This window comes from Dendrobates tinctorius, unplaced genomic scaffold (assembly GCF_039654945.1).
Source record: "Dendrobates tinctorius isolate UK_male_01 unplaced genomic scaffold, ASM3965494v1 ptg000421c, whole genome shotgun sequence".
Lineage (NCBI taxonomy): Eukaryota > Metazoa > Chordata > Amphibia > Anura > Dendrobatidae > Dendrobates > Dendrobates tinctorius.
Window position 1 is genome coordinate 530,767 of NW_027362085.1, and position 26,158 is coordinate 556,924.

Genomic DNA, 26,158 nt, shown 5'->3' on the forward strand with positions numbered 1-26,158 from the left:
GCCCGGAGCACTCCAAAGACAGGTTCCAAACATCAAAAGAGTTGCTGGACAGCTTGTCCAGAGGGTCAAAAGATCACAGCGTGCTAGGCCGCAAAATGTCTGCCAAAGTAGGAAGAGTGCAGTGTGGCACTTTTTTGAACAAAATCCTCATGATCAGGCCAAGGTTATCTGTAAGAAGTGCGCAAAGACCTTTAGCCGAGGGAAAAATCTGAAAAATTTGAATACCAGTTGCATGCTTAGACATTTAACCAGCAAGCACTTGCAAGCGTGGACACAACACCAAACCTCAAGTGCCACATGTGCAACTGATCACAACGAAGGTAGTCAGCAACGCTACATTGTTTCCCCCACTGTAAGCCCACCGGTTAGCACAGCAGCAAATGTTGAGGTGTCGTGGCAAGGCCACAGCAGTCAGGGAATCCCACTGTTATATCAACGAAAGACTGATTCTAGGCCATCAGAAAGAACACCAACTCCATCACCATCATCAACCCTCTCTCAGTCCGCCCTGTCCACCGCTACTTCCACCATATGCAGCTCTCAAGTCCAGCTCACCCTCCCAGACACTATGAGTAGGTCAAGAAAGTACTCAGTCTCTCATCCGCGTACACTGGGTTTGAACGCCCACATTGCCAAACTAATCTCGTTTGAGATGATGCCCTTTCGGTTGGTGGAAAGCACAGCTTTCCGCGATCTCATGGCCTATGCAGTACCACGCTATGACCTACCCAGTCGCCACTTCTTCTCTCGCAAAGCCATCCCAGCCCTCCACCATCATGTGAAAGACCGCATTGTCCATGCACTCAAGCAGTCAGTGAGCGGAAAGGTGCACCTCACAACTGATGCATGGTCCAGTCGGCATGGCCAGGGCCGTTACGTGTCCATCACTGCGCACTGGGTTAATGTGGTGGATGCAGGGTCCACAGGGGACAGCGGTGGTGGGACAGTGCTGCCTAGCCCACGGTATAGGAAACAGTTGGCTGTAGGCGTTCGACCCTCCTCCTCCTCCAGAAGCGAAAGCTTGTCCACAGAGCGCAGTCGTACGAGCACTCCATCTGCAGCTGCCACTGTTGCACACGATGTGTCCCCCTATCGAGCAGCTAGTGGAAAGCGTCAGCAGGCTGTGTTGCAGATGATGTGTTTGGGCGACAGACACACCGCCGAGGTGCTGGCCGAGTACTTGAAGCGACAAACTGAGTCATGGCTGGGCAGTGTACAACTTGAGGCAGGCAAGGTAGTTAGTGATAACGGCCGTAATTTTGTGGCAGCCATAGCCCTTTCAAAACTCAGCCACATACCTTGCTTGGCTCACACCTTGAACCTGGTGGTGCAGTGCTTCCTCAAAAATTATCCGGAGTTAACAGCCCTGCTCCAGAAGGTGCGAAAACTGTGCGCGCACATCCGCCGGTCGCCTGTACACTCCGTTCGTATGCAGAAGCTGCAGCGATTGCTCCACCTTCCCAACCACCGCCTCATTATCGACATTGCAACAAGGTGGAACTCCACCCTGCACATGGTGGAGCGGCTGTGCGAGCAGAGGCAGGCCATAATGCATTTGTGGGAGGATACACGGCCAGGCACTTTGAGAGCAGACATGGAGTTGACAGGCGTGCAGTGGTCGAAGCTGAAAGACCTTTGTAAAGTCCTTCAGTGTTTTGAGGAATGCTCACGGCTGGTAAGCGCAGACGACGCCATCCTAAGCATGAGCATCCCACTTATGCGTCTGCTCATGCAAACTTTGACGCACCTTAAGGAGCAGGCGTCTGCAGCCAATGTTGATGAGGAGGAAGAGGAGGAGGGAATCCTTGATGACATTCAGCCATTGTCTGCTCAGGGACCTCTCCTGGACGAGGTGGAGGAAGAAGAGGAGGAGGAGGATGATGGGGATGATTACTTAGGGGAGGAGGATGCATCTCGTGGGGCAAGTGAAAATGTTGGCGTGGCAAGGTCTGGTACAGGGTTTGTGCGTGACTGGAGGGATGTGGATTTGCCAGAAAGTGCTCCTCCACCCAGCACTCGCAGTGCATCATTGACACCGGGAACATTGGCCCACATGTCAGATTATGCCTTGCGGATCCTAAAAAGGGACCCCCGCATTGCCAAAATGATGAACGAATGACGACTACTGGTTGGCCAGCATCCTGGATCCACGCTATAAAGGCAAATTACAAAACATCATGCCACAGGAGAACCTTGACCTAATATTGGCTAATAAACAAGCAACTCTGGTAAATCGGTTGCTTGAGGCATTCCCAGCACACAGCAGCGGTGATGGTTCTCACACGAGTCGTACGGGCCGGGGGCAGCTTGGCAGAGGTGTTCGTGGTGCACACAGCAGAAGTGGCGTTGGAGACAGGGGTTTCATGACAATGTTGTGGACTGATTTTTCAAATACCGCTCACACAACTGGTAATACTGCATCGATGGAAAGTGACAGGAGACAGCAGTTGTCAACTATGGTTACAAACTACTTTTCCTCCCATATCGATGTTCTCCCACACAGGTCATTCCCCTTTGACTATTGGGCCGCTAAACTGGACACCTGGCCTGAATTGGCCCAATATGCCTTACAGGAGCTCGCTTGCCCAGCTGCAAGTGTGCTATCGGAAAGAGTCTTCAGTGCAGCTGGATCAATCCTGACAGAAAAAAGGACCCGTCTGTCAACCCAAAATGTGGATGATCTAACCTTCATTAAAATGAACCACGCATGGGTTTCCAAGGATTTTGTCCCACCTTCCCCTGATGACACATAGGGTGACAGAAAAATGGCTTGCTTTGGTCCACTTCTTCCTGGTACTTCACCTATTTCGCCTTTTGCATCAGCTCAATGTCCAACATCAACATATGCCACTTTCTAAAACTCCCTAACTGTGCTGCCTCCCCCCCCCATGGCCGGGGTAACCACCTAGCGCACGACACCGTGCGAGTGCCGTTAGCCTGGACAGGTGGGTAGGCCGACTCTTGGGCGCGGGCACTGGCACAGGGTCCCTCATAGTGCAATCAAGTGTCTCTGACGGTGGTGGTGCACACCCGCCGTCAGACACACCGCTGTACTATGAGGGGCCCAGTGCCAGTACCGACGCCCAAGTGTGGGCCCCCCTTGCTTGGGCAGGGCCCCAGCATTTGCAATCTTTACCTCTCCCTGCTCCTCCGCTGTGTAATCTGGGCCGTCAAATCCATACTGTGCCTGACACCGTCTGAGCCTGCCTCCTGAGACATATATTTTGAATGTGTACGCTATCCATACATGTTATCCAGGGATACGGTACCCTTTCTAACCTTTGTGCAATGACGTGCAATCCATACTGGGCCTAACACCGTCTGAGCCTGCCTCATGCTGTATAGACATATATTTTGAATGTGTACGCTATCCATACATGTTATCCGGGGATACGGTACCCTTTCTAACCTTTGTGCAATGACGTGCAATCCATACTGGGCCTAACACCGTCTGAGCCTGCCTCATGCTGTATAGACATATATTTTGAATGTGTACGCTATCCATACATGTTATCCGGGGATACGGTACCCTTTCTAACCTTTGTGCAATGACGTGCAATCCATACTGGGCCTAACACCGTCTGAGCCTGCCTCATGCTGTATAGACATATATTTTGAATGTGTACGCTATCCATACATGTTATCCGGGGATACGGTACCCTTTCTAACCTTTGTGCAATGACGTGCAATCCATACTGGGCCTAACACCGTTTGAGCCTGCCTCATGCTGTATAGACATATATTTTGAATGTGTATGCTATCCATACATGTTATCCGGGGATACGGTACCCTTTCTAACCTTTGTGCAATGACGTGCAATCCATACTGGGCCTAACACCGTCTGAGCCTGCCTCATGCTGTATAGACATATATTTTGAATGTGTACGCTATCCATACATGTTATCCGGGGATACGGTACCCTTTCTAACCTTTGTGCAATGACGTGCAATCCATACTGGGCCTAACACCGTCTGAGCCTGCCTCATGCTGTATAGACATATATTTTGAATGTGTACGCTATCCATACATGTTATCCAGGGATACGGTACCCTTTCTAACCTTTGTGCAATGACGTGCAATCCATACTGGGCCTAACACCGTCTGAGCCTGCCTCATGCTGTATAGACATATATTTTGAATGTGTACGCTATCCATACATGTTATCCAGGGATACGGTACCCTTTCTAACCTTTGTGCAATGACGTGCAATCCATACTGGGCCTAACACCGTCTGAGCCTGCCTCATGCTGTATAGACATATATTTTGAATGTGTACGCTATCCATACATGTTATCCGGGGATACGGTACCCTTTCTAACCTTTGTGCAATGACGTGCAATCCATACTGGGCCTAACACCGTCTGAGCCTGCCTCATGCTGTATAGACATATATTTTGAATGTGTACGCTATCCATACATGTTATCCGGGGATACGGTACCCTTTCTAACTTTTGTGCAATGACGTGCAATCCATACTGGGCCTAACACCGTCTGAGCCTGCCTCATGCTGTATAGACATATATTTTGAATGTGTACGCTATCCATACATGTTATCCGGGGATACGGTACCCTTTCTAACCTTTGTGCAATGACGTGCAATCCATACTGGGCCTAACACCGTCTGAGCCTGCCTCATGCTGTATAGACATATATTTTGAATGTGTACGCTATCCATACATGTTATCCAGGGATACGGTACCCTTTCTAACCTTTGTGCAATCACGTGCAATCCATACTGGGCGTGAGAACGGCTGGCGAGCTGTTAAGCAAGCTACAGCACCTGTCCAGACAAGTACAGGGATTCCCTAGCGAGGAGACTTATTTGATTGTTTTCAATGTTGGGACAGCAATTTTTGGGGAGCACTATACTCTGGAGAATGATAGATGGGGCCCACCATACACTGGAACATTCCAAAGGTGGACATCAGACACTGGAGCAGCATTTACAGGGCCCATTATACACTAGAGCATTAGAAATGGGGCCCATTATGTTTGGAGCATTATTTGGGCCTATAAGACAGTGGAGCTTCATCCATGGGGACCAACATATACTGTAGCATTATGTGGAGCTCATCATATACTGTTTCAAACATTTTATGGGACCAATGATTCTGTATGGAGAAATAGATGGGCCTCGTCATGAGATGTAAAAAGTGAGGTATTTTTCATTGTACTATACCGCTATTTATCTGCCATATCGGAGCATGATGAGTTGTGGTATGTGTTAAAGGGGCGCTCTTTCGCCCAGGGCACATGAAAACCTGCAGCCAGCCCTCCCCCCCACAACTTTAGCCAAATAACACCCATTTTTCAGTGCGTAACCTATATTATGAAGTTAATTAAGGTTGACAAGCTTAAGTAAGAAGAATTGATGCTTTTGGCATTCAAATGGGCACTGTAGGTGTGTTTCCTGTCCTCCTCTCACTGCCGACTTTTATTCACCATTGACTTACATTAAGTTTTGTGTTTCGGGACGACCCCGACTTTTCCCTATAATCGGACGATCTTGCTCGACCCGACTTTTGGAAAAGTCGGGTTTCACGAAACGAAACGCGACCCTAAAAAACCAAAAGTCGCTCAACTCTAGTGATAACCACTACACTACAGAAACCGGCTGCGAAAGGTTACTGTAGTCATGACGAGCCATCGAGAACAAAGACTCAACGTCAAAAGCTTTAATATCAACGCCTAATGTCATGCTTCTATCCAGTTTCGAACTGGGGACCGTTCGCGTGTGAGGTGAACGTGACAACCACTACACTTCAGAAACTCAATGCAAAGCTAAAGATGTTTAAACATGCTGAAATGAACTTGAAAAAGAAAAAAACAGCCAGCCAAAGTCAAGAGGTCTTCCTCTATGTCTGAAGACAGGACAAAGTGCATTTTGCAACACAGGAACCTTTCATTTGTCAGGCTATTGGAGAAAAAGAACAAACAGGGAAACAAAACCATGCTCCACAAAACATTCTCATGCCTTTGTCCAAAAGCCAAAAAGAAAAAGCACCTAGATGCCTGCTTTCGCACCTTGATCCTATCAGGTGTTACTTGAATTAGGAACACTTAGACACTGTCAAAAACACACATGCTTGCCAAAAGCAAAAACGGGTAGAAATAATCTCATTGCTAAAAGTAATGCTCATTAAACCAGCAATAGAATATGCTAACTAAGGCTAATTAAGCCAACAATATACGTTTGTGATCAAAATAAAGAAAAGCCACATGTTTCTGCCCTGGATCAAAACTGGGAACTTTCAGGAGGATGGCAAACAGGACAATCACTACACTACAGTAACCAGACAAGAGCGTTTACTGTGGACATGGCAAGCATTAAAGATCAAGCACTCATTGTTAGAAGCGCTAGTTTGCAAGAGGAACGCTGTGTTTCTGCCCAGTTTCAAACTGAGGACCTTTCGTGTGTAAAGCAAACGTGATAACCACTACACTACAGAAACCAACCGATTCAAACAAGCAAAAAATGCTGTGGTCATGGCAAGCAATAAAGAACAAGCACTGAAAGTCAAAAAGATCGTTTTCCAAGAGAAAAAGCTGTGTTTCTGCCCAGTTTCGAACTGGGGAACTTTCACGTGTGAGGCGAACGTGATAACCGCTACACTACAGAAACCGGATGCAAGCGCTTACTGTGGTGACAACAAGCAATCGAGATCAAGAACTGAAAGTCAAAAGCTTGGATACCAAAGGGTTTCAGCGTGTATCTGCCCAGTTTCGAACTGGGGACCTTTTGCGTGTTAGGCGAACGTGATACCCACTACACTACAGAAACCAGCTGCGGAAGGTTACTGTGGTCATGACGAGCCATCGAGAACAAAGACTCAACGTCAAAAGCTTTAATATCAACGCCTAATGTCATGCTTCTATCCAGTTTCGAACTGGGGACCGTTCTTGTGTGAGGTGAACGTGACAACCACTACACTTCAAAAACTCCATGCAAAGCTAAAGATGTTTAAACATGCTGAAATGAACTTGAAAAAGTAAAAAACAGCCAGCCAAAGTCAAGAGGTCTTCCTCTATGTCTGAAGACAGGACAAAGTGCATTTTGCAACACAGGAACCTTTCATTTGTCAGGCTATTGGAGAAAAAGAACAAACAGGGAAACAAAACCATGCTCCACAAAACGTTCTCATGCCTTTGTCCAAAAGCCAAAAAGAAAAAGCACCTAGATGCCTGCTTTCGCACCTTGATCCTATCAGGTGTTACTTGAATTAGGAACACTTAGACACTGTCAAAAACACACATGCTTGCCAAAAGCAAAAACGGGTAGAAATAATCACATTGGTAAAAGTAATGCTCATTAAACCAGCAATAGAATATGCTAACTAATTCTAATTAAGCCAACAATATACGTTTGTGATCAAAATAAAGAAAAGCCACATGTCTCTGCCCGGGATCAAAACAGGGAACTTTCAGGAGGATGGCAAACAGGACAATCACTACACTACAGTAACCAGACAAGAGCGTTTACTGTGGTCATGGAAATCATTTAAGATCAAGCACTCATTGTCAAAAGCGCTAGTTTGCAAGAGGAACGCTGTGTTTCTGCCCAGTTTCGAACTGAGGACCTTTCCCGTGTAAAGCGAACGTGATAACCACTACACTACAGAAACCAACCGATTCAAACAAGCAAAAAATGCTGTGGTCATGGCAAGCAATAAAGAACAAGCACTGAAAGTCAAAAAGATCATTTTCCAAGAGAAAAAAAAGATGTGTTTCTGCCCATTTTCGAACTGGGGACCTTTCGCGTGTGAGTCGAACGTGATAACCGCTACACTACAGAAACCGGATGCAAGCGCTTACTGTGGTGACAACAAGCAATCGAGATCAAGAACTGAAAGTCAAAAGCTTGGATACCAAAGGGTAACAGCGTGTTTCTGCCCAGTTTCGAACTGGGGACCCTTCGCGTGTTAGGCGAAAGTGATAACCACTACACTACAGAAACCGGCTGCAGAAGGTTACTGTGGTCATGACGAGCCATCGAGAACAAAGACTCAATGTCAAAAGCTTTAATATCAACGCCTAATGTCATGCTTCTATCCAGTTTTGAACTGGGGACCGTTCGCGTGTGAGGTGAACGTGACAACCACTACACTTCAGAAACTCTATGCAAAGCTAAAGATGTTTAAACATGCTGAAATGAACTTGAAAAAGAAAAAACATTCAGCCAAAGTCAAGAGGTCTTCCTCTATGTCTGAAGACAGGACAAAGTGCATTTTGCAACACAGGAACCTTTCATTTTTCAGGCTATTGGAGAAAAAGAACAAACAGGGAAACAAAACCATGCTCCACAAAACATTCTCTTGCCTTTGTCCAAAAGCCAAAAAGAAAAAGCACCTAGATGCCTGCTTTCGCAACTTGATCCTATCAGGTGTTACTTGAATTAGGAACACTTAGACACTGTCAAAAACACACATGCTTGCCAAAAGCAAAAACGGGTAGAAATAATCACATTAGTAAAAGTAATGCTCATTAAACCAGCAATAGAATATGCTAAATAAGGCTAATTACGCCAACAATGTACGTTTGTGATCAAAATAAAGAAAAGCCACATGTTTCTGCCCGGGATCAAAACAGGGAACTTTCAGGAGGATGGCAAACAGGACAATCACTACACTACAGTAACCAGACAAGAGCGTTTACTGTGGTCATGGCAAGCATTAAAGATCAAGCACTCATTGTCAAAAGCGCTAGTTTGCAAGAGGAACGCTGTGTTTCTGCCCAGTTTCGAACTGAGGACCTTTCATGTGTAAAGCGAACGTGATAACCACTACACTCCAGAAACCAACCGATTCAAGCAATCAAAAAATGCTGTGGTCATGGCAAGCAATAAAGAACAAGCACTGAAAGTCAAAAAGATCATTTTCCAAGAGAAAAAAAGCTGTGTTTCTGCCCACTTTCGAACTGGGGACCTCTCGCGTGTGAGGCGAACGTGATAACCGCTACACTACAGAAACCGGATGCAAGCGCTTACTGTGGTGACAACAAGCAATCAAGATCAAGAACTGAAAGTCAAAAGCTTGGATACCAAAGGGTAACAGCGTGTTTCTGCCCAGTTTCGAACTGGGGACCTTTCGCGTGTTAGGCTACTTTCACACATCATGTTTTCGGCGTTAGGCGCGATCCGGCGTCGTGCCGGAATGCCGGATCCGGCAAATGTTTTGTAAAACCTGATGTGCCGGATCCGGTTTTCTGCCGGATCCGTCTTGTTCTTGACAGACAAAACCGGATCCGTCTCATCCGGTTCATCCGTTTTTCTATCTGTTTTTCGACGGATTACGATTATCCGGTTTTTAAAATTGACCCTCAAGGCAGAGTACACTGGCAGGATGACAGAGTGTGAAAGATTTGTGCCCTAACCAAACTTGTGTACCTTCTGGACCAACAGTATATACCTTTGCCAACCAAAGTTGTCTATCTTGTCATGGTCTACTATTTTTAGCTTTAAGCCACAGGTGTGTACCTGGTTGTGTTTTATGCAAAGTATTTCACCTTTTAACAAAAGTTGTGTACATTGGTAGGAAATCACCAACAATAAACACAACTTTTTAGGTGAAATACTTTGCTTCAAACACAACCAGGAACACAACTGTGGCAAAAAGCTAAAATTTACCCACAGTTACATACCTGGTTTTGAATACCTTTTTACCTTTGAAATACCCTGTATTTAACCTTTTTTTTAAACATAGTTCGCCGCAGAAAGAAAAGACAGACAACCATTGTGAAACGATAATTTAACTTTTATTTAAATTTTTTTTTTTTTTTTAAATGTTTTTAAAGTGCAAAAAACTTTTTTAATAAAGGTTTTAAACCCAATGGGCATTTTTATTAAAAAAAAAAAAAAATTACAAATCTGTGTAGTGTGGGGTGGAAATACTGCTGGAGGGGCTGCGGGACACTTCGACACTGGGTGTGTGGAGAGAGGACTGGGATCGTGGTGGGGAAGGAACAGTTAGAGGTGAAGGTGTGGAAAAAGCTACAGAATGGGTGGACATGTTGGAGGCAGAAGAGGTGGTGGGCGGTGGAGTGGAGGGTTGGGCAGGGACTGTAGGAGCAGATGATGTTGATGGAAAGTTGTATGGGGAAGGAGTTTGGTACGGGGAAGGAGTTTGGTACGGGGAAGGAGTTTGGTATGGGGCAGGTTGCTGGAAGTGGGGAGATGTCTGGTACTGGGGAGGTTGCTGGTACTGGTGAGGTTGCTGGTATGTAATAGGAGGGGGAGGATGGAAAGTGGCTGGAGGGGGTGCAGATGTAATAGGAGGGGGAGGATGGAAAGTGGCTGGAGGGGGTGCAGATGTAATAGGAGGGGGAGGATGGAAAGTGGCTGGAGGGGGTGCAGGTGGAGGAACTACAGTCGTGGGAGGTGGAGGTTGGGAGGTAACCTGCTGTAGAGCACCGTGGCACGAATGCATTACATGCATCTGCTGGGTAGGAGATAGCGTTTCCATGCGCTCCACAACAGACCTGAAAAAGGTGTGGTTTGGCGAAGATCTTGCTTCTGAATGCATGGTTTGCAGAAGTGTCTTCACCTCCAGAATGCTAGAGTTGATCTGCTGAAAGCCTGCGGAGATTTGCTCTGACAAGACTTTTAGACAGTTCTGGAAAGAAGCATTCAGATGCAAGAACTCTTGCGCATAACTCTTTTCCTGACCCCTCTGCCGCTGCCGCCCAGTACCCGCAGGTGTAGTAGAGGTGGCAGGGGCAGAAGGGTGGGGTAAAGGGAAAGCGATCTCCTCACCAGCAGCTTCATGTAATGTAGGCGGCCACGATGCTCCTGTGCTGGTGGATGGGACAGATGGGTCGAATGTGTGGGAAGGCTGGGAAGGTGCAGATGTACCGGGGCGGTCGAAGTGTCCCTCGGTGCCGGTCTCCTCAGGGATCGCCTCAGAAGGGTCCAATCGTGCAGGCTCCCGAGTGCTGCTCACCGTTCTGTGGAATAAAGAGAAAAAAAACAATTAAAATACTGACATGGTATGGCCCTGGCTGAAAAAAAAAAGTTACATCTAACATTTTTTTTCACATGTGGTGTGTAATATTTACCTTCTGGTGAGCATTGTTTCCCGGAGGAACGACAGGGCTTGTGCGTACTTGTACTTGCTCCTGCGTCCTCCAGATCCACTCGGGGCCCGCATCTCTTTATTGAACTCCTTCTTGAAACGATCCCTCACAGACCGCCACCGATTCACAATTCTGTTCCCTGAAACGAGAAAGGAGTGGTTAGTATACAACATCAGTGTTTCACAAACTCCAGTCCTCATGGTCCCCAGGGGTCATGTTTTCAGGATTTCCATAGTAAATAGAAATCCTGAACACATGATCCGTGGGGACCACGAGGACTGGAGTTCGGGAAACACTGGTTTACATCAAGCAACTGGTACTGTATATACTTACGCTCTTTAATCTGGGCCCGAACATCGAGGTCCTCCCAGCGGCCCAAAAGGAGCGAACAGATTTCCTCCCAGAGTCGTCGGGTAACGATCAGGTCAGCGTGGCGGCGGTCAGCCATATTCCAGAGCGGCTCCCTTTCTCTGATGAGATCGATGAGGCGGTCCACATCAATCCCTCCATCCTCACCGTCAGAGTCGGGAGCACGCTGTGAAGGCTGTTAAAGAAAAAGACAAAAATAACATAATTAGCCTCCACAAAAGAAATGAAATAAAAAGTGCAAAAAAACAAAGCAAAAATATTTATACTTACACGATGGTGACCGCCGCGTTGCTGTCGCCGACGACCCTGGGAGGCACTGCGAGGACCTCTTGGCCGAGCACCAGATTGGGAAGACTAGGGAAAAAAACAAAAAATGTTATGTATTTGGATGTAGGCATTTGTTTGCTGTGTGTGGTCTGCAGAACGTTGTTTTCTATGTGTTGTGTGTAGTGTGATGTTGTGTTTCTGCGTTTGATGCAAAAAACTTACCAATTGTGAGCCCACTCCAGGTGTCTGTCCACCCCTTCCTTCTTCTTCTGGGAGCTCCTCTTCATCTTGTGATTCCTGTTTTGAAATAAAAGGCAATGAATAGACATATATTACAGAGATGATGGATTTTGGAAATAAAAACTTACCGTCAAACGCTGACGATGCGAGGGAGGGCTCCCAGAAGAAGACGTGCTGTCCTGTTGATGGCCAGACTCCATGGCTGTGGGTATTGCTGCTGCTGTTGCTGCTGCCAGTGATGCCATTTCTGCTGCTGCTGCTGCATCTCTTTGGCGGCTGTTGAATAAAGAGAAACAAAGGGCCAATGAATATCTTGATATTCCATGGCCCTAGTTTGGAGGAATGGGGGATTTGATAATTACCGTCTCTTATCTGCTGCTGGACTCCCCTCCTCAGCATGTTCCATTTGCTGCTCCATTTGTGGTGGTGCTGATGGTGCTGCTGCTGCAGATGTCTGCTGCCTTCTCCTGCTCCTGGTTCTTGGCTTGGGTGGCATGTTGGGTGTGGCTGAGGGTCCCATTGTCTTGCTTTTATATATCTCCTGTGGGCAGAGCTACTGAGCATGCTCAGACCAAAAAACCAGATTCGGCCGCCGGATCCGGCTCATTGCGGCGCTCATTGTGTGAAAAAGCCGGACGCGCCGGATCCGGCGTGTCTGGCTTTTTCGCCGGAGACAAAAAACGTTACAGTAGCCGTTTTTTCCAGACGCCGGATCGCGACACATTGCCGGATCCGGCGAAAACCGGATGAAACGCATGGCCATCCGGCGCGATCAGGCGCAAATGCAAGTCAATTGGGGGGAAACCGGAGCCGGCATTGCATTTCGCCGGATCCGGTTTCTGTCAAAAGCGCCGGATCGCGCCTGACGGCGAAAACCTGATGGGTGAAAGAGGCTTTAGGCGAACGTGATAACCACTACACTACAGAAACCGGCTGCCGAAGGTTACTGTGGTCATGACGAGCCATCGAGAACAAAGACTCAGTGTCAAAAGCTTTAATATCAACGCCTAATGTCATGCTTCTATCCAGTTGCGAACTGAGGACCTTTCGCGTGTAAAGCGAACGTGATAACCGCTACACTACAGAAACCAACCGATTCAAACAAACAAAAAATGCTGTGGTCATGGCAAGCAATAAAGAACAAGCACTGAAAGTCAAAAAGATCGTTTTCCAAGAGAAAAAGCTGTGTTTCTGCCCAGTTTCGAACTGGGGACCTGTCAGGCGAACGTGATAACCGCTACACTACAGAAACCAGATGCAAGTGCTTACTGTGGTGACAACCAGCAATCGAGATCAAGAACTGAAAGTCAAAAGCTTGGATACCAAAGGGTAACATCTTGTTTCTGCCCAGTTTCGAACTGGGGACCTTTCGCGTGTTAGGCGAACGTGATAACCACTACACTACAGAAACCGGCTGCGGAAGGTTACTGTGGTCATGACGAGCCATCGAGAACAAAGACTCAACGTCAAAAGCTTTAGTATCAACGCCTAATGTCATGCTTCTATCCAGTTTCGAACTGGGGACCGTTCGCGTGTGAGGTGAACGTGACAACCACTACACTTCAGAAACTCTATGCAAAGCTAAAGATGCTTAAACATGCTGAAATGAACTTGAAAAAGAAAAAAACATCCAGCCAAAGTCAAGAGGTCTTCCTCTATGTCTGAAGACAGGACAAAGTGCATTTTGCAACACAGGAACCTTTCATTTGTCAGGCTATTGGAAAAAAGAACAAACAGGGAAACAAAACCATGCTCCACAAAACATTCTCATGCCTTTGTCCAAAAGCCAAAAAGAAAAAGCACCTAGATGCCTGCTTTCGGACCTTGATCCTATCAGGTTTTACTTGAATTAGGAACACTTAGACACTGTCAAAAACACACATGCTTGCCAAAAGCAAAAACGGGTAGAAATAATCACATTGGTAAAAGTAATGCTCATTAAACCAGCAATAGAATATGCTAACTAATGCTAATTAAGCCAACAATATACATTTGTGATCAAAATAAAGACAAGCCACATGTTTCTGCCCGGGATCAAAACAGGGAACTTTCAGGAGGATGGCAAACAGGACAATCAATACACTACAGTAACCAGACAAGAGCGTTTACTGTGGTCATGGCAAGCATTAAAGATCAAGCACTCATTGTCAAAAGCGCTAGTTTGCAAGAGAAACGCTGTGTTTCTGCCCAGTTTCGAACTGAGGACCTTTCGCGAGTAAAGAAAACGTGATAACCGCTACACTACAGAAACCAAGCGATTCAAAAAAAAAAAAAAATGCTGTGGTCATGGCAAGCAATAAAGAACAAGCACTGAAAGTCAAAAAGATCATTTTCCAAGAGAAAAAGCTGTGTTTCTGCCCAGTTTCGAACTGGGGACCTGTCACACGTGAGGCGAATGTGAAAACCGCTACACTACAGAAACCAGATGCAAGTGCTTACTGTGGTGACAACAAGCAATCGAGATCAAGAACTGAAAGTGAAAAGCTTGGATACCAAAGGGTAACATCGTGTTTCTGCCCAGTTTCAAACTGGGGACCTTTCGCGTGTTAGGCAAACGTCTTAACCACTACTCTACAGAAACTGGCTGCGGAAGGTTACTGTGGTCATGACGAGCCATCGAGAACAAAGACTCAACGTCAAAAGCTTTAATATCAACGCCTAATGTCATGCTTCTATCCAGTTTCGAACTGGGGACCGTTGGCGTGTGAGGTGAACGTGACAACCACTACACTTCAGAAACTCCATGCAAAGATAAAGATGTTTAAACATGCTGAAATGAACTTGAAAAAGAAAAAAACATCCAGCCAAAGTCAAGAGGTATTCCTCTATGTCTGAAGACAGGACAAAGTGCATTTTGCAACACAGGAACCTTTCATTTGTCAGGCTATTGGAAAAAAGAACAAACAGGGAAACAAAACCATGCTCCACAAAACATTCTCATGCCTTTGTCCAAAAGCCAAAAAAAAAGAGCACCTAGATGCCTGCTTTCGCACCTTGATCCTATCAGGTGTTACTTGAATTAGGAACACTTAGACACTGTCAAAAACACACATGCTTGCCAAAAGCAAAAACGGGTAGAAATAATCACATTGGTAAAAGTAATGCTCATTAAACCAGCAATAGAATATGCTAACTAAGGCTAATTAAGCCAACAATATACATTTGTGATCAAAATAAAGAAAAGCCACATGTTTCTGCCCGGGATCAAAACAGGGAACTTTCAGGAGGATGGCAAACAGGACAATCACTACACTACAGTAACCAGACAAGAGCGTTTACTGTGGTCATGGCAAGCATTAAAGATCAAGAACTCATTGTCAAAAGCGCTAGTTTGCAAGAGAAACGCTGTGTTTCTGCCCAGCTTCGAACTAAGGACCTTTCGCGTGTAAAGCGAACATCACCGCTACACTACAGAAACGAACCGATTTAAAAAAAACAAAAAATGCTGTGGTCATTGCAAGCAATAAAGAACAAGCACTGAAAGTCAAAAAGATCGTTTTCCAAGAGAAAAGCTGTGTTTCTGCCCAGTTTCGAACTGGGGACCCGTCACGTATGAGGCGAACGCGATAACCGCTACACTACAGAAAGCAGATGCAAGTGCTTACTGTGGTGACAACAAGCAATCGAGATCAAGAGCTGAAAATCAAAAGCTTGGATACCAAAGGGTAACATCGTGTTTCTGCCCAGTTTCGAACTGGGGACCGTTCGCGTGTTAGGCGAACGTGATAACCACTACACTACAGAAACCGGCTTCGGAAGGTTACTGTGGTCATGATGAGCCATCGAGAACAAAGACTCAACGTCAAAAGCTTTAATATCAACGCCTAATGTCATGCTTCTATCCAGTTTCGAACTGGGGACCGTTCGCGTGTGAGGTGAACGTGACAACCACTACTCTTCAGAAACTCCATGCAAAGCTAAAGATGTTTAAACATGCTGAAATGAACTTGAAAAAGAAAAAAACATCCAGCCAAAGTCAAGAGGTCTTCCTCTATGTCTGAAGACAGGACAAAGTGCATTTTGCAACACAGGAACCTTTCATTTGTCAGGCTATTGGAAAAAAGAACAAACAGGGAAACAAAACCATGCTCCACAAAACATTCTCATGCCTTTGTCCAAAAGCCAAAAAGAAAAAGCACCTAGATGCCTGCTTTCGCACCTTGATCCTATCAGGTGTTACTCGAATTAGGAACACTTAGACACTGTCAAAAACACACATGCTTGCCAAAAGCAAAAACGGGTAGAAATAATCACATTGGTAAAAGTAATGCTCATTAAACCAGCAATAGAATATGGTAACTAAGGCTAATTAAGCCAACAATATACATTTGTGATCAAAATAAAGAAAAGCCACATGTTTCTGCCCGGGATCAAAACAGGGAACTTTCAGGAGGATGGCAAACAGGACAATCACTACACTACAGTAACCAGACAAGAGCGTTTACTGTGGTCATGGCAAGAATTAAAGATGAAGCACTCATTGTCAAAAGCGCTAGTTTGCAAGAGAAACGCTGTGTTTCTGCCCAGTTTCGAACTGAGGACCTTTCGCGTATAAAGCGAACATCACCGCTACACTACAGAAACCAACCAATTCAAACAAACAAAAAATTCTGTGGTCATGGCAAGCAATAATGAACAAGCACTGAAAGTCAAAAAGATCGTTTTCCAAGAGAAAAAGCTGTGTTTCTGCCCAGTTTCGATCTGGGGACCTTTCGCGTGTGAGGCGAACGTGATAACCGCTACACTACAGAAACCTGAAGCAAGCGCTTACTGTGGTGACAACAAGCAATCGAGATCAAGAACTGAAAGTCAAAAGCTTGGATACCAAAGGGTAACAGCGTGTTTCTGCCCAGTTTCGAACTGGGGACCTTTCTCGTGTTAGGCGAACGTGATAACCACTACACTACAGAAACCGGCTGCGGAAGGTTACTGTGGTCATGACGAGCCATCGAGATCAAAGACTCAACGTCAAAAGCTTTAATATCAACGCCTAATGTCATGCTTCTATCCAGTTTCGAACTGGGGACCGTTCGCGTGTGAGGTGAACGTGACAACCACTACACTTCAGAAACTCCATGCAAAGCTAAAGATGTTTAAACATGCTGAAATGAACTTGAAAAAGAAAAAAACAGCCAGCCAAAGTCAAGAGGTCTTCCTCTATGTCTGAAGACAGGACAAAGTGCATTTTGCAACACAGGAACCTTTCATTTGTCAGGCTATTGGAGAAAAAGAACAAACAGGGAAACAAAACCATGCTCCACAAAACATTCTCATGCCTTTGTCCAAAAGCCAAAAAGAAAAAGCACCTAGATGCCTGCTTTCGCACCTTGATCCTATCAGGTGTTACTTGAATTAGGAACACTTAGACACTGTCAAAAACACACATGCTTGCCAAAAGCAAAAACGGGTAGAAATAATCACATTGGTAAAAGTAATGCTCATTAAACCAGCAATAGAATATGCTAACTAAGGCTAATTAAGCCAACAATATACGTTTGTGATCAAAATAAAGAAAAGACACATGTTTCTGCCTGGGATCAAAACAGGGAACTTTCAGGAGGATGGCAAACAGGACAATCACTACACGACAGTAACCAGACAAGAGCGTTTACTGTGGTCATGGCAAGCATTAAAGATCAAGCACTCATTGTCAAAAGCGCTAGTTTGCAAGAGGAACGCTGTGTTTCCGCCCAGTTTCTAACTGAGGACCTTTCGCGTGTAAAGCGAACGTGATAACTACTACACTACAGAAACCAACCGATTCAAACAGACAAAAAATACTGTGGTCATGGCAAGCAATAAAGAACAAGCACTGAAAGTCAAAAAGATCGTTTTCCAAGAGAAAAAGCTGTGTTTCTGCCCAGTTTCGAACTGAGGACCTTTCGCGTGTAAAGCGAAAGTGATAACCGCTACACTACAGAAACCAACCGATTCAAACAAACAAAAAATGCTGTGGTCATGGCAAGCAATAAAGAACAAGCACTGAAAGTCAAAAAGATCGTTTTCCAAGAGAAAAAGCTGTGTTTCTGCCCAGTTTCGAACTGGGGACCTTTCGCGTGTGAGGCGAACGTGATAACCGCTACACTACAGAAACCGGATGCAAGTGTTTACTGTGGTGACAACAAGCAATCGAGATCAAGAACTGAAAGTCAAAAGCTTGGATACCAAAGGGTAACAGCGTGTTTCTGCCCAGTTTCGAACTGGGGACTTTTCGCGTGTTAGGCGAACGTGATAAGCACTACACTACAGAAATCGGCTGCGGAAGGTTACTGTGGTCATGACGAGCCATAGAGAACAAAGACTCAACATCAAAAGCTTTAATATCAACGCCTAATGTCATGCTTCTATCCAGTTTAGAACTGGGGACCGTTCGCGTGTGAGGTGAACGTGACAACCACTACACTTCAGAAACTCCATGCAAACCTAAATATGTTTAAACATGCTGAAATGAACTTGAAAAAGAAAAAAACAGCCAGCCAAAGTCAAGAGGTCTTCCTCTATGTCTGAAGTCAGGACCAAGTGCATTTTGAAACACAGGAACCTTTCATTTGTCAGGCTATTGGAGAAAAAGAACAAACAGGGAAACAAAACCATGCTCCACAAAACATTCTCATGCCTTTGTCCAAAAGCCAAAAAGAAAAAGCACCTAGATGCCTGCTTTCGCACCTTGATCCTATCAGGTGTTACTTGAATTAGGAACACTTAGACACTGTCAAAAACACACATGCTTGCCAAAAGCAAAAACGGGTAGAAGTAATCACATTGGTAAAAGTAATGCTCATTAAACCAGCAATAGAGTATGCTAACTAAGGCTAATTAAGCCAACAATATACGTTTGTGATCAAAATAAAGAAAAGCCACATGTTTCTGCCCGGGATCAAAACAGGGAACTTTCAGGAGGATGGCAAACAGGACAATCACTACACTAGAGTAACCAGACAAGAGCGTTTACTGTGGTCATGGCAAGCATTAAAGATCAAGCACTCATTGTCAAAAGCGATAGTTTGCAAGAGGAACGCTGTGTTTCTGCCCAGTTTCGAACTGAGGACCTTTCGCGTGTAAAGCAAATGTGATAACCGCTACACTACAGAAACCAACCAATTCAAACATAAAAAAAATGCTGTGGTCATGGCAAGCAATAAAGAACAAGCACTGAAAGTCAAAAAGATCATTTTCCAAGAGAAAAAGCAGTGTTTCTGCCCAGTTTCGAACGGGGAACCTTTCACTTGTGAGGCAAACGTGATAACCTCTACACTACAGAAACCGGATGCAAGCGTTTACTGTGGTGACAACAAGCAATCGAGATCAAGAACTGAAAGTCAAAAGCTTGGATACCAAAAGGTAACAGCGTGTTTCTGCCCAGTTTCGAACTGGGGACCTTTCGCCTGTTAGGCGAACGTGATAACCACTACACTACAGAAACCGGCTGCGGAAGGTTACTGTGGTCATGACGAGCCATCGAGAACAAAGACTCAACGTCAAAAGCTTTAATATCAACGCCTAATGTCATGCTTCTATCCAGTTTCGAACTGGGGACCGTTCGCATGTGAGGTGAACGTGACACCCACTACACTTCAGAAACTCCATGCAAAGCTAAAGATGTTTAAACATGCTGAAATGAACTTGAAAAAGAAAAAAACAGCCAGCCAAAGTCAAGAGGTCTTCCTCTATGTCTGAAGACAGGACAAAGTGCATTTTGCAACACAGGAACCTTTCATTTTTCAGGCTATTGGAGAAAGAGAACAAACAGGGAAACAAAACCATGCTCCACAAAACATTCTCATGCCTTTGTCCAAAAGCCAAAAAGAAAAAGCACCTAGATGCCTGCTTTCGCACCTTGATCCTATCAGGTGTTACTTGAATTAGGAACACTTAGACACTGTCAAAAACACACATGCTTGCCAAAAGCAAAAACGGGTAGAAATAATCACATTGGTAAAAGTAATGCTCATTAAACCAGCAATAGAATATGCTAACTAAGGCTAATTAAGCCAACAATATACGTTTGTGATCAAAATAAAGAAAAGCCACATGTTTCTGCCCGGGATCAAAACAGGGAACTTTCAGGAGGATGGCAAACAGGACAATCACTACACTACAGTAACCAGACAAGAGCGTTTACTGTGGTCATGGCAAGCATTAAAGATCAAGCACTCATTGTCAAAAGCGCTAGTTTGCGAGAGGAACGCTGTGTTTCTGCCCAGTTTCGAACTGGGGACCTTTTGCGTGTAAAGCGAACGTGATAACCGCTACACTACAGAAACCAACCAATTCAAACAAAAAAAAAATGCAGTGGTCATGGCAAGCAATAAAGAACAAGCACTGAAAGTCAAAAACATCATTTTCCAAGAGAAAAAGCTGTGTTTCTGCCCAGTTTCGAACTGGGGACCTTTCACGTGTGAGGCGAACGTGATAACCTCTACACTACAGAAACCGGATGCAAGTGCTTACTGTGGTGACAACAAGCAATCGAGATCAAAAACTGAAAGTCAAAAGCTTGGATTCCAAAGGGTAACAGCGTGTTTCTGCCCAGTTTCGAACTGGGGACCTTTCGCGTGTTAGGCGAACGTGATAACCACTACACTACAGAAATCGGCTGCGGAAGGTTACTGTGGTCATGACGAGCCATCGAGAACAAAGACTCAACGTCAAAAGCTTTAATATCAACGCCTAATGTCATGCTTCTATCCAGTTTCGAACTGGTGACCGTTCGCATGTGAGGTGAACGTGACAACCACTACACTTCAGAAACTCCATGCAAAGCTAAAGATGTTTAAACATGCTGAAATGAACTTGAAAAAGAAAAAAACAGCCAGCCAAAGTCAAGAGGTCTTTCTCTATGTCTGAAGACAGGACAAAGTGCATTTTGCAACACAGGAACCTTTCATTTGTCAGGCTATTGGAGAAAAAGAACAAATAGGGAAACAAAACCATGCTCCACAAAACATTCTCATGCCTTTGTCCAAAAGCCAAAAAGAAAAAGAACCTAGATGCCTGCTTTCGCACCTTGATCCTATCAGGTGTTACTTGAATTAGGAACACTTAGACACTGTCAAAAACACACATGCTTGCCAAAAGCAAAAACGGGTAGAAATAATCACATTGGTAAAAGTAATGCTCATTAAACCAGCAATAGAATATGCTAACTAAGGCTAATTAAGCCAACAATATACGTTTGTGATCAAAATAAAGAAAAGCCACATGTTTCTGCCCGGGATCAAAACAGGGAACTTTCAGGAGGATGGCAAACAGGACAATCACTACACTACAGTAACCAGACAAGAGCGTTTACTGTGGTCATGGCAAGCATTAAAGATCAAGCACTCATTGTCAAAAGCGCTAGTTTGCAAGAGGAGCGCTGTGTTTCTGCCAAGTTTCGAACTGAGGACCTTTCGCGTGTAAAGCGAACGTGATAACCGCTACACTACAGAAACCAACCGATTCAAACGCACAAAAAATGCTGTGGTCATGGCAAGCAATAAAGAACAAGCACTGAAAGTCAAAAAGATCGTTTTCCAAGAGAAAAAGCTGTGTTTCTGCCCAGTTTCGAACTGGCGACCTTTCGCGTGTGAGGCGAATGTGATAACCGCTACACTACAGAAACCGGATGCAAGCACTTACTGTGGTGACAACAAGCAATCGAGATCAAGAACTGAAAGTCAAAAGCTTGGATACCAAAGGGTAACAGCGTGTTTCTGCCCAGTTTCGAACTGGGGACCTTTCTCGTGTTAGGCGAACGTGATAACCACTACACTACAGAAACCGGCTGAGGAAGGTTACTGTGGTCATGATGAGCCATCGAGAACAAAGACTCAACATCAAAAGCTTTAATATCAACGCCTAATGTCATGCTTCTATCCAGTTTCGAACCGAGGACCTTTCGCGTGCAAAGCGAACGTGATAAACGCTACACTACAGAAACCAACCGATTCAAACAAACAAAAAATGCTGTGGTCATGGCAAGGAATAAAGAACAAGCACTGAAAGTCAAAAAGATCGTTTTCCAAGAGAAAAAGTTTTGTTTCTGCCCAGTTTCGAACTGAGGACCTTTCGCGTGTAAAGTGAACGTGATAACTGCTACACTACAGAAACCAACCGATTCAAACAAACAAAAAATGCTGTGTTCATGGCAAGCAATAAAGAACAAGCACTGAAAGTCAAAAAGATCGTTTTCCAAGAGAAAAAAAGCTGTGTTTCAGCCCAGTTTCGAACTGGGGACCTTTCGCGTGTGAGGCGAACGTGATAACCGCTACACTACAGAAACCGGATGCAAGCGCTTACTGTGGTGACAACAAGCAATCGAGATCAAGAACTGAAAGTCAAAAGCTTGGATACCAAATGGTAACAGCGTGTTTCTGCCCAGTTTCGAACTGGTGACCTTTCGCGTGTTAGGCGAACGTGATAACCACTACACTACAGAAACCGGCTGCGGAAGGTTACTGTGGTCATGACGAGCCATCGAGAACAAAGACTCAACGTCAAAAGCTTTAACATCAATGCCTAATGTCATGCTTCTATCCAGTTTCGAACTGGGGACCGTTCGCGTGGGAGGTGAACGTGACAACCACTACACTTCAGAAACTCCATGCAAAGCTAAAGATGTTTAAACATGCTGAAATGAACTTGAAAAAGAAAAAAACAGCCAGCCAAAGTCAAGAGGTCTTCCTCTATGTCTGAAGACAGGACAAAGTGCATTTTGCAACACAGGAACCTTTCATTTGTCAGGCTATTGGAGAAAAAGAACAAACAGGGAAACAAAACCATGCTCCACAAAACATTCTCATGCCTTTGTCCAAAAGCCAAAAAGAAAAAGCACCTGGATGCCTGCTTTCGCACTGATAGGAACTGAAGGAGTTAAATTGAGTTCTGTCTATGTTGCATTCTCTTGTTTAAAACCTTATCTGTTCTTTGAGGAGATGTCTCAGACATCTCCCTTGTGAACCAAGGTCAAATACCTCTGCTTTTTTGCCTAAGTGACTTTCTTTGTAGAAAACAAGTTGTGAAATCATTTGTACTGCGCATGTCTGTAAATGTTTAAATTCTTTACTATAAAAGACGGAAGCCTAACTGATAAGCCAGAGGCGTCTTGGCAGGCATCCCGATTGGTATTATACAGCCCGTGTCTGTGTTATACTTCTCGACGGAGCAATTGATTAGAGACATATGGTGCTTCACACCTAAGAACATCGGTCCTTCAGATGAAAGAGTAATCTGAGGTATCCCGACAGTTTCCTGGCGCCCGAAACAGGGACCTGATATAGGCACCTCTCCAAGACTACCCGATCTACAGACCACTCCAGTTACTGATGAAATTGTGAACAGCAGACCTAAACACCTGGCCAGGTAAGAGATCAATTTTTCTCTTCTCTGCTCTTTATAATCTATCATTATAACTAAGGTCCGTATAAAGGGGAATCTAGTAGAGGAGGGGGCCGTAAAATCAGGTCCATATAAGAACTCTGAGGAAATCGGGTGTGACACGCATATGTAATTTCTGCTCGAATGAGAGGTTACTGTAGGTTCTGTCTGTGCACAGCTATTTTTAGAAAAAGAGCTGATGCAAATCAAAATGGGAGAGGTCTGACATTACGGAATATAAGGCTGGGTGAACAGTTCATACTGCGCAGCCCGGACGGACAAGTTTTTCACAATAGACGATTCCGCACTAGAAATAGAGGAGGTTGTTGAGTGACTGCCTTGATTTGAAGGACTGTGAAAAGTAGACAAATAAGCTGCACAGTAGGTATTCGTTCAAAGAGTGGTGATATTGCCTAACTGGGTCATGTGACAGCGTCCTTTCGGGGAGGTCACCGCCTAAGCTTAAATCAACACCCTTTACGAATAAACCTTGTGACAGATAAGAGTGTGATAGAATGAGCACAGGACCACGAAATGAGCCTGTGACAGGATATGACTGAAGAACCCCGATAGATGGACACTTTGTTTACAATCCTGTGTGTTGTGGGAGTATTTCTGTTCGGATGCTACATAGCATATAAGTACACAAAACACGTAGTACACCGAGGAACAGACACTCCATTTAGCCTGTTAGCACCTTAGGAAGAAGGTAACGAGGTATAGTAGAGCCTAGTCTTGAGCTTACCCAATACACCACCTAAGGCAGGGGACTAACAGGAAGACAACAAGAGAAACAGGATAAGAATAAAAGATAAAATGGGGAACAGTCAGGGAAAGACACCTGAAGAAGGAAATCGGTTATGTGATATAATTGAGGATAGATATGGAAGTAGTGCAGCAAAGAACCTGGAAAAAGTATTAATCAAATCCAAAGTGCAAGATAGGCAGGCTGTGTGAATCCTTGTATATATGTCTATGAGAACCTCTGAATAAGATGAGAGATGAGTAATTGAGTAAAAAAAAAAAAATAAATAAAAAAAAATCAGTGAATGAGCACGTATGAATGAATCATCACACATCATTTTTGTGTCAAGAGATTTGTGACCTTTCTAGTTGTGGTGGAATCCCGGACAGATGCGTTATAGATAATTCAAATCTACATCTGAGACTGAATGAATTGAGTAATGATATAGTTCGTGTTATATGTGGCATTACATTGTAAAGTTTCCTGAATGCATTTGGCCAGAAAAAGGGCAAGGCATGGTTAATCTCATTATACAGTTATCTGCCCTTACAGTGAAATCCCGTGATTTTGAGTTTCTTTGTAGAAATTGATTTTGATAAGTCTAAAGAACTACAGAATTCTGTGAAGGACGACGCTGCATTCTGATGGGAGGGGTGAAGGATGGCGCTGCGCAGTTTTTCTTCTCCCTTCGCTCTTATCTCTGCTGAGTGTGAGCTGTGCTCAAAATTCTCTGTAATTCTATCCGTAAGGTACGCGCTGAAAGATTTGTGCATTTTAAAGCAACAGTACTTAATTGAAGATTGGAAGTTAAAAGTAAGATATGGTGCCTAATTTAGAAGGGAATTGTAAGTGATTGTTTGGTCATTGTAAGTGATTGCTTGGTAATTAATGTGTTTGAACCTGCTTCTAGTTGTGTGATTGATTTGTATAGCAAATTGTGTCAAATTACAAGAGACAGAGAAGGAAGGAAGCAGTAAAACAAGTGGGACAAATATTGAAAAAGGCAAAAATACCAGAGTGTGAATGTTTGGATGTACAAAAAGGCACAGACAAGGGAAGAAAATAGCAAGTGAATAAATGATGCTTGAGAATGTGCAGCAGTGTGGAAGGTGTATTATGAATGTTTGATTGACAAAGTGTAATCAGAGACCCAGACAAAACAGATGGACTTGTAAACACTGTGGTCAGACTCAGACAAATCCAGACTGAATAGCTACTTGTGTGACCTGTGCTACTGACCTAAGAGAATTGCACTAAATCCTATCCAGACAAGATTATAAGAAGCTGACATAATAGTGTGGATAGTGGGTAGTGGGGACATTGGCCCTTGAGGAGTAAGCTGACAGTAGACATCAGACGACCAACCCCATCAGGACCTAGAAGTGTGACTAGAATAAGAAAGATACAGGTGTATTATCCCTGGAGCCCCTCTGACCAGCTAGCTTTGCTGAAGCAGCTGCCTGCCCCTGAAGACCAACCATTCCCGTTTTACAGACACATAAAGGAAGTACAGCAAACATATAAGTGTACCTGGGCAGACCTAGAGAGGTTGGTGAGTTTAAAGGCAGGTGACGCACTAGATCATATAATTAAGACACACAGATGTGACAAAGAATCAGGCTTGGGGCATGGATGATAAATCTGCACGATCTGGGGAGACGTACTGTGAGTCACTAAGACAATGGGCTGCAGTGGAACAATCAGAGCAGTCTGTACTCCTGACTAATGTGACACAGCAAAGATGAGAGAGAGTAGAGATGTACTTTGGACGGTTACAGCTGAAATGGGCAGACATGGGGTACATTTGCATAAACCCACTTGATGTTAGAATACTGGTGAATGCATTCATTAACGGTATGAACAAAGACTTACGAGACGCAGTACAGACAGCCAGACCTGAATGGAGATATGTAGATCTGAAAGACCTCCTTAAGGTAGCTAAAGAAATTGAGCAAACAAGGACAATAAAACGACCTGTCATGTATGCTGGAGCACAAGGAAAAAAGTGGAGACGTAATAGGGAAGGCATGTGAGATGACACTGACGTTTCTTTTGACAATCTATTCCCCACATGACATCCATGCCATACTCCTACAAGTTCAACCAAAACAT

General features: G+C 44.5%; 15 non-coding genes across 15 annotated transcripts; all 15 read right to left on the bottom strand.

Moving 5' to 3' along the window:
- Positions 1 to 7,549: 7,549 nt before the first annotated feature.
- Positions 7,550 to 7,622, bottom strand: TRNAV-UAC (transfer RNA valine (anticodon UAC)). The gene has a single exon. It is a non-coding gene; the product is annotated as a tRNA-Val (tRNA).
- Positions 7,623 to 7,881: 259 nt separating this feature from the next.
- On the bottom strand, positions 7,882 to 7,954 carry TRNAV-AAC (transfer RNA valine (anticodon AAC)). The gene has a single exon. It is a non-coding gene; the product is annotated as a tRNA-Val (tRNA).
- A 5,327-nt stretch (positions 7,955 to 13,281) lies between these two features.
- TRNAV-AAC (transfer RNA valine (anticodon AAC)) lies at positions 13,282 to 13,354 on the bottom strand. The gene has a single exon. It is a non-coding gene; the product is annotated as a tRNA-Val (tRNA).
- Positions 13,355 to 15,617: 2,263 nt separating this feature from the next.
- On the bottom strand, positions 15,618 to 15,690 carry TRNAV-AAC (transfer RNA valine (anticodon AAC)). The gene has a single exon. It is a non-coding gene; the product is annotated as a tRNA-Val (tRNA).
- Positions 15,691 to 16,624: 934 nt separating this feature from the next.
- Positions 16,625 to 16,697, bottom strand: TRNAV-CAC (transfer RNA valine (anticodon CAC)). Its single transcript has one exon. It is a non-coding gene; the product is annotated as a tRNA-Val (tRNA).
- A 1,097-nt stretch (positions 16,698 to 17,794) lies between these two features.
- On the bottom strand, positions 17,795 to 17,867 carry TRNAV-UAC (transfer RNA valine (anticodon UAC)). The gene has a single exon. It is a non-coding gene; the product is annotated as a tRNA-Val (tRNA).
- Positions 17,868 to 17,964: 97 nt separating this feature from the next.
- TRNAV-CAC (transfer RNA valine (anticodon CAC)) lies at positions 17,965 to 18,037 on the bottom strand. Its single transcript has one exon. It is a non-coding gene; the product is annotated as a tRNA-Val (tRNA).
- Positions 18,038 to 18,964: 927 nt separating this feature from the next.
- On the bottom strand, positions 18,965 to 19,037 carry TRNAV-UAC (transfer RNA valine (anticodon UAC)). Its single transcript has one exon. It is a non-coding gene; the product is annotated as a tRNA-Val (tRNA).
- A 256-nt stretch (positions 19,038 to 19,293) lies between these two features.
- TRNAV-AAC (transfer RNA valine (anticodon AAC)) lies at positions 19,294 to 19,366 on the bottom strand. The gene has a single exon. It is a non-coding gene; the product is annotated as a tRNA-Val (tRNA).
- A 768-nt stretch (positions 19,367 to 20,134) lies between these two features.
- TRNAV-UAC (transfer RNA valine (anticodon UAC)) lies at positions 20,135 to 20,207 on the bottom strand. Its single transcript has one exon. It is a non-coding gene; the product is annotated as a tRNA-Val (tRNA).
- Positions 20,208 to 20,304: 97 nt separating this feature from the next.
- TRNAV-CAC (transfer RNA valine (anticodon CAC)) lies at positions 20,305 to 20,377 on the bottom strand. The gene has a single exon. It is a non-coding gene; the product is annotated as a tRNA-Val (tRNA).
- An 86-nt stretch (positions 20,378 to 20,463) lies between these two features.
- Positions 20,464 to 20,536, bottom strand: TRNAV-AAC (transfer RNA valine (anticodon AAC)). The gene has a single exon. It is a non-coding gene; the product is annotated as a tRNA-Val (tRNA).
- Positions 20,537 to 21,304: 768 nt separating this feature from the next.
- On the bottom strand, positions 21,305 to 21,377 carry TRNAV-UAC (transfer RNA valine (anticodon UAC)). Its single transcript has one exon. It is a non-coding gene; the product is annotated as a tRNA-Val (tRNA).
- A 757-nt stretch (positions 21,378 to 22,134) lies between these two features.
- TRNAV-CAC (transfer RNA valine (anticodon CAC)) lies at positions 22,135 to 22,207 on the bottom strand. Its single transcript has one exon. It is a non-coding gene; the product is annotated as a tRNA-Val (tRNA).
- An 86-nt stretch (positions 22,208 to 22,293) lies between these two features.
- Positions 22,294 to 22,366, bottom strand: TRNAV-AAC (transfer RNA valine (anticodon AAC)). The gene has a single exon. It is a non-coding gene; the product is annotated as a tRNA-Val (tRNA).
- Positions 22,367 to 26,158: the final 3,792 nt, after the last annotated feature.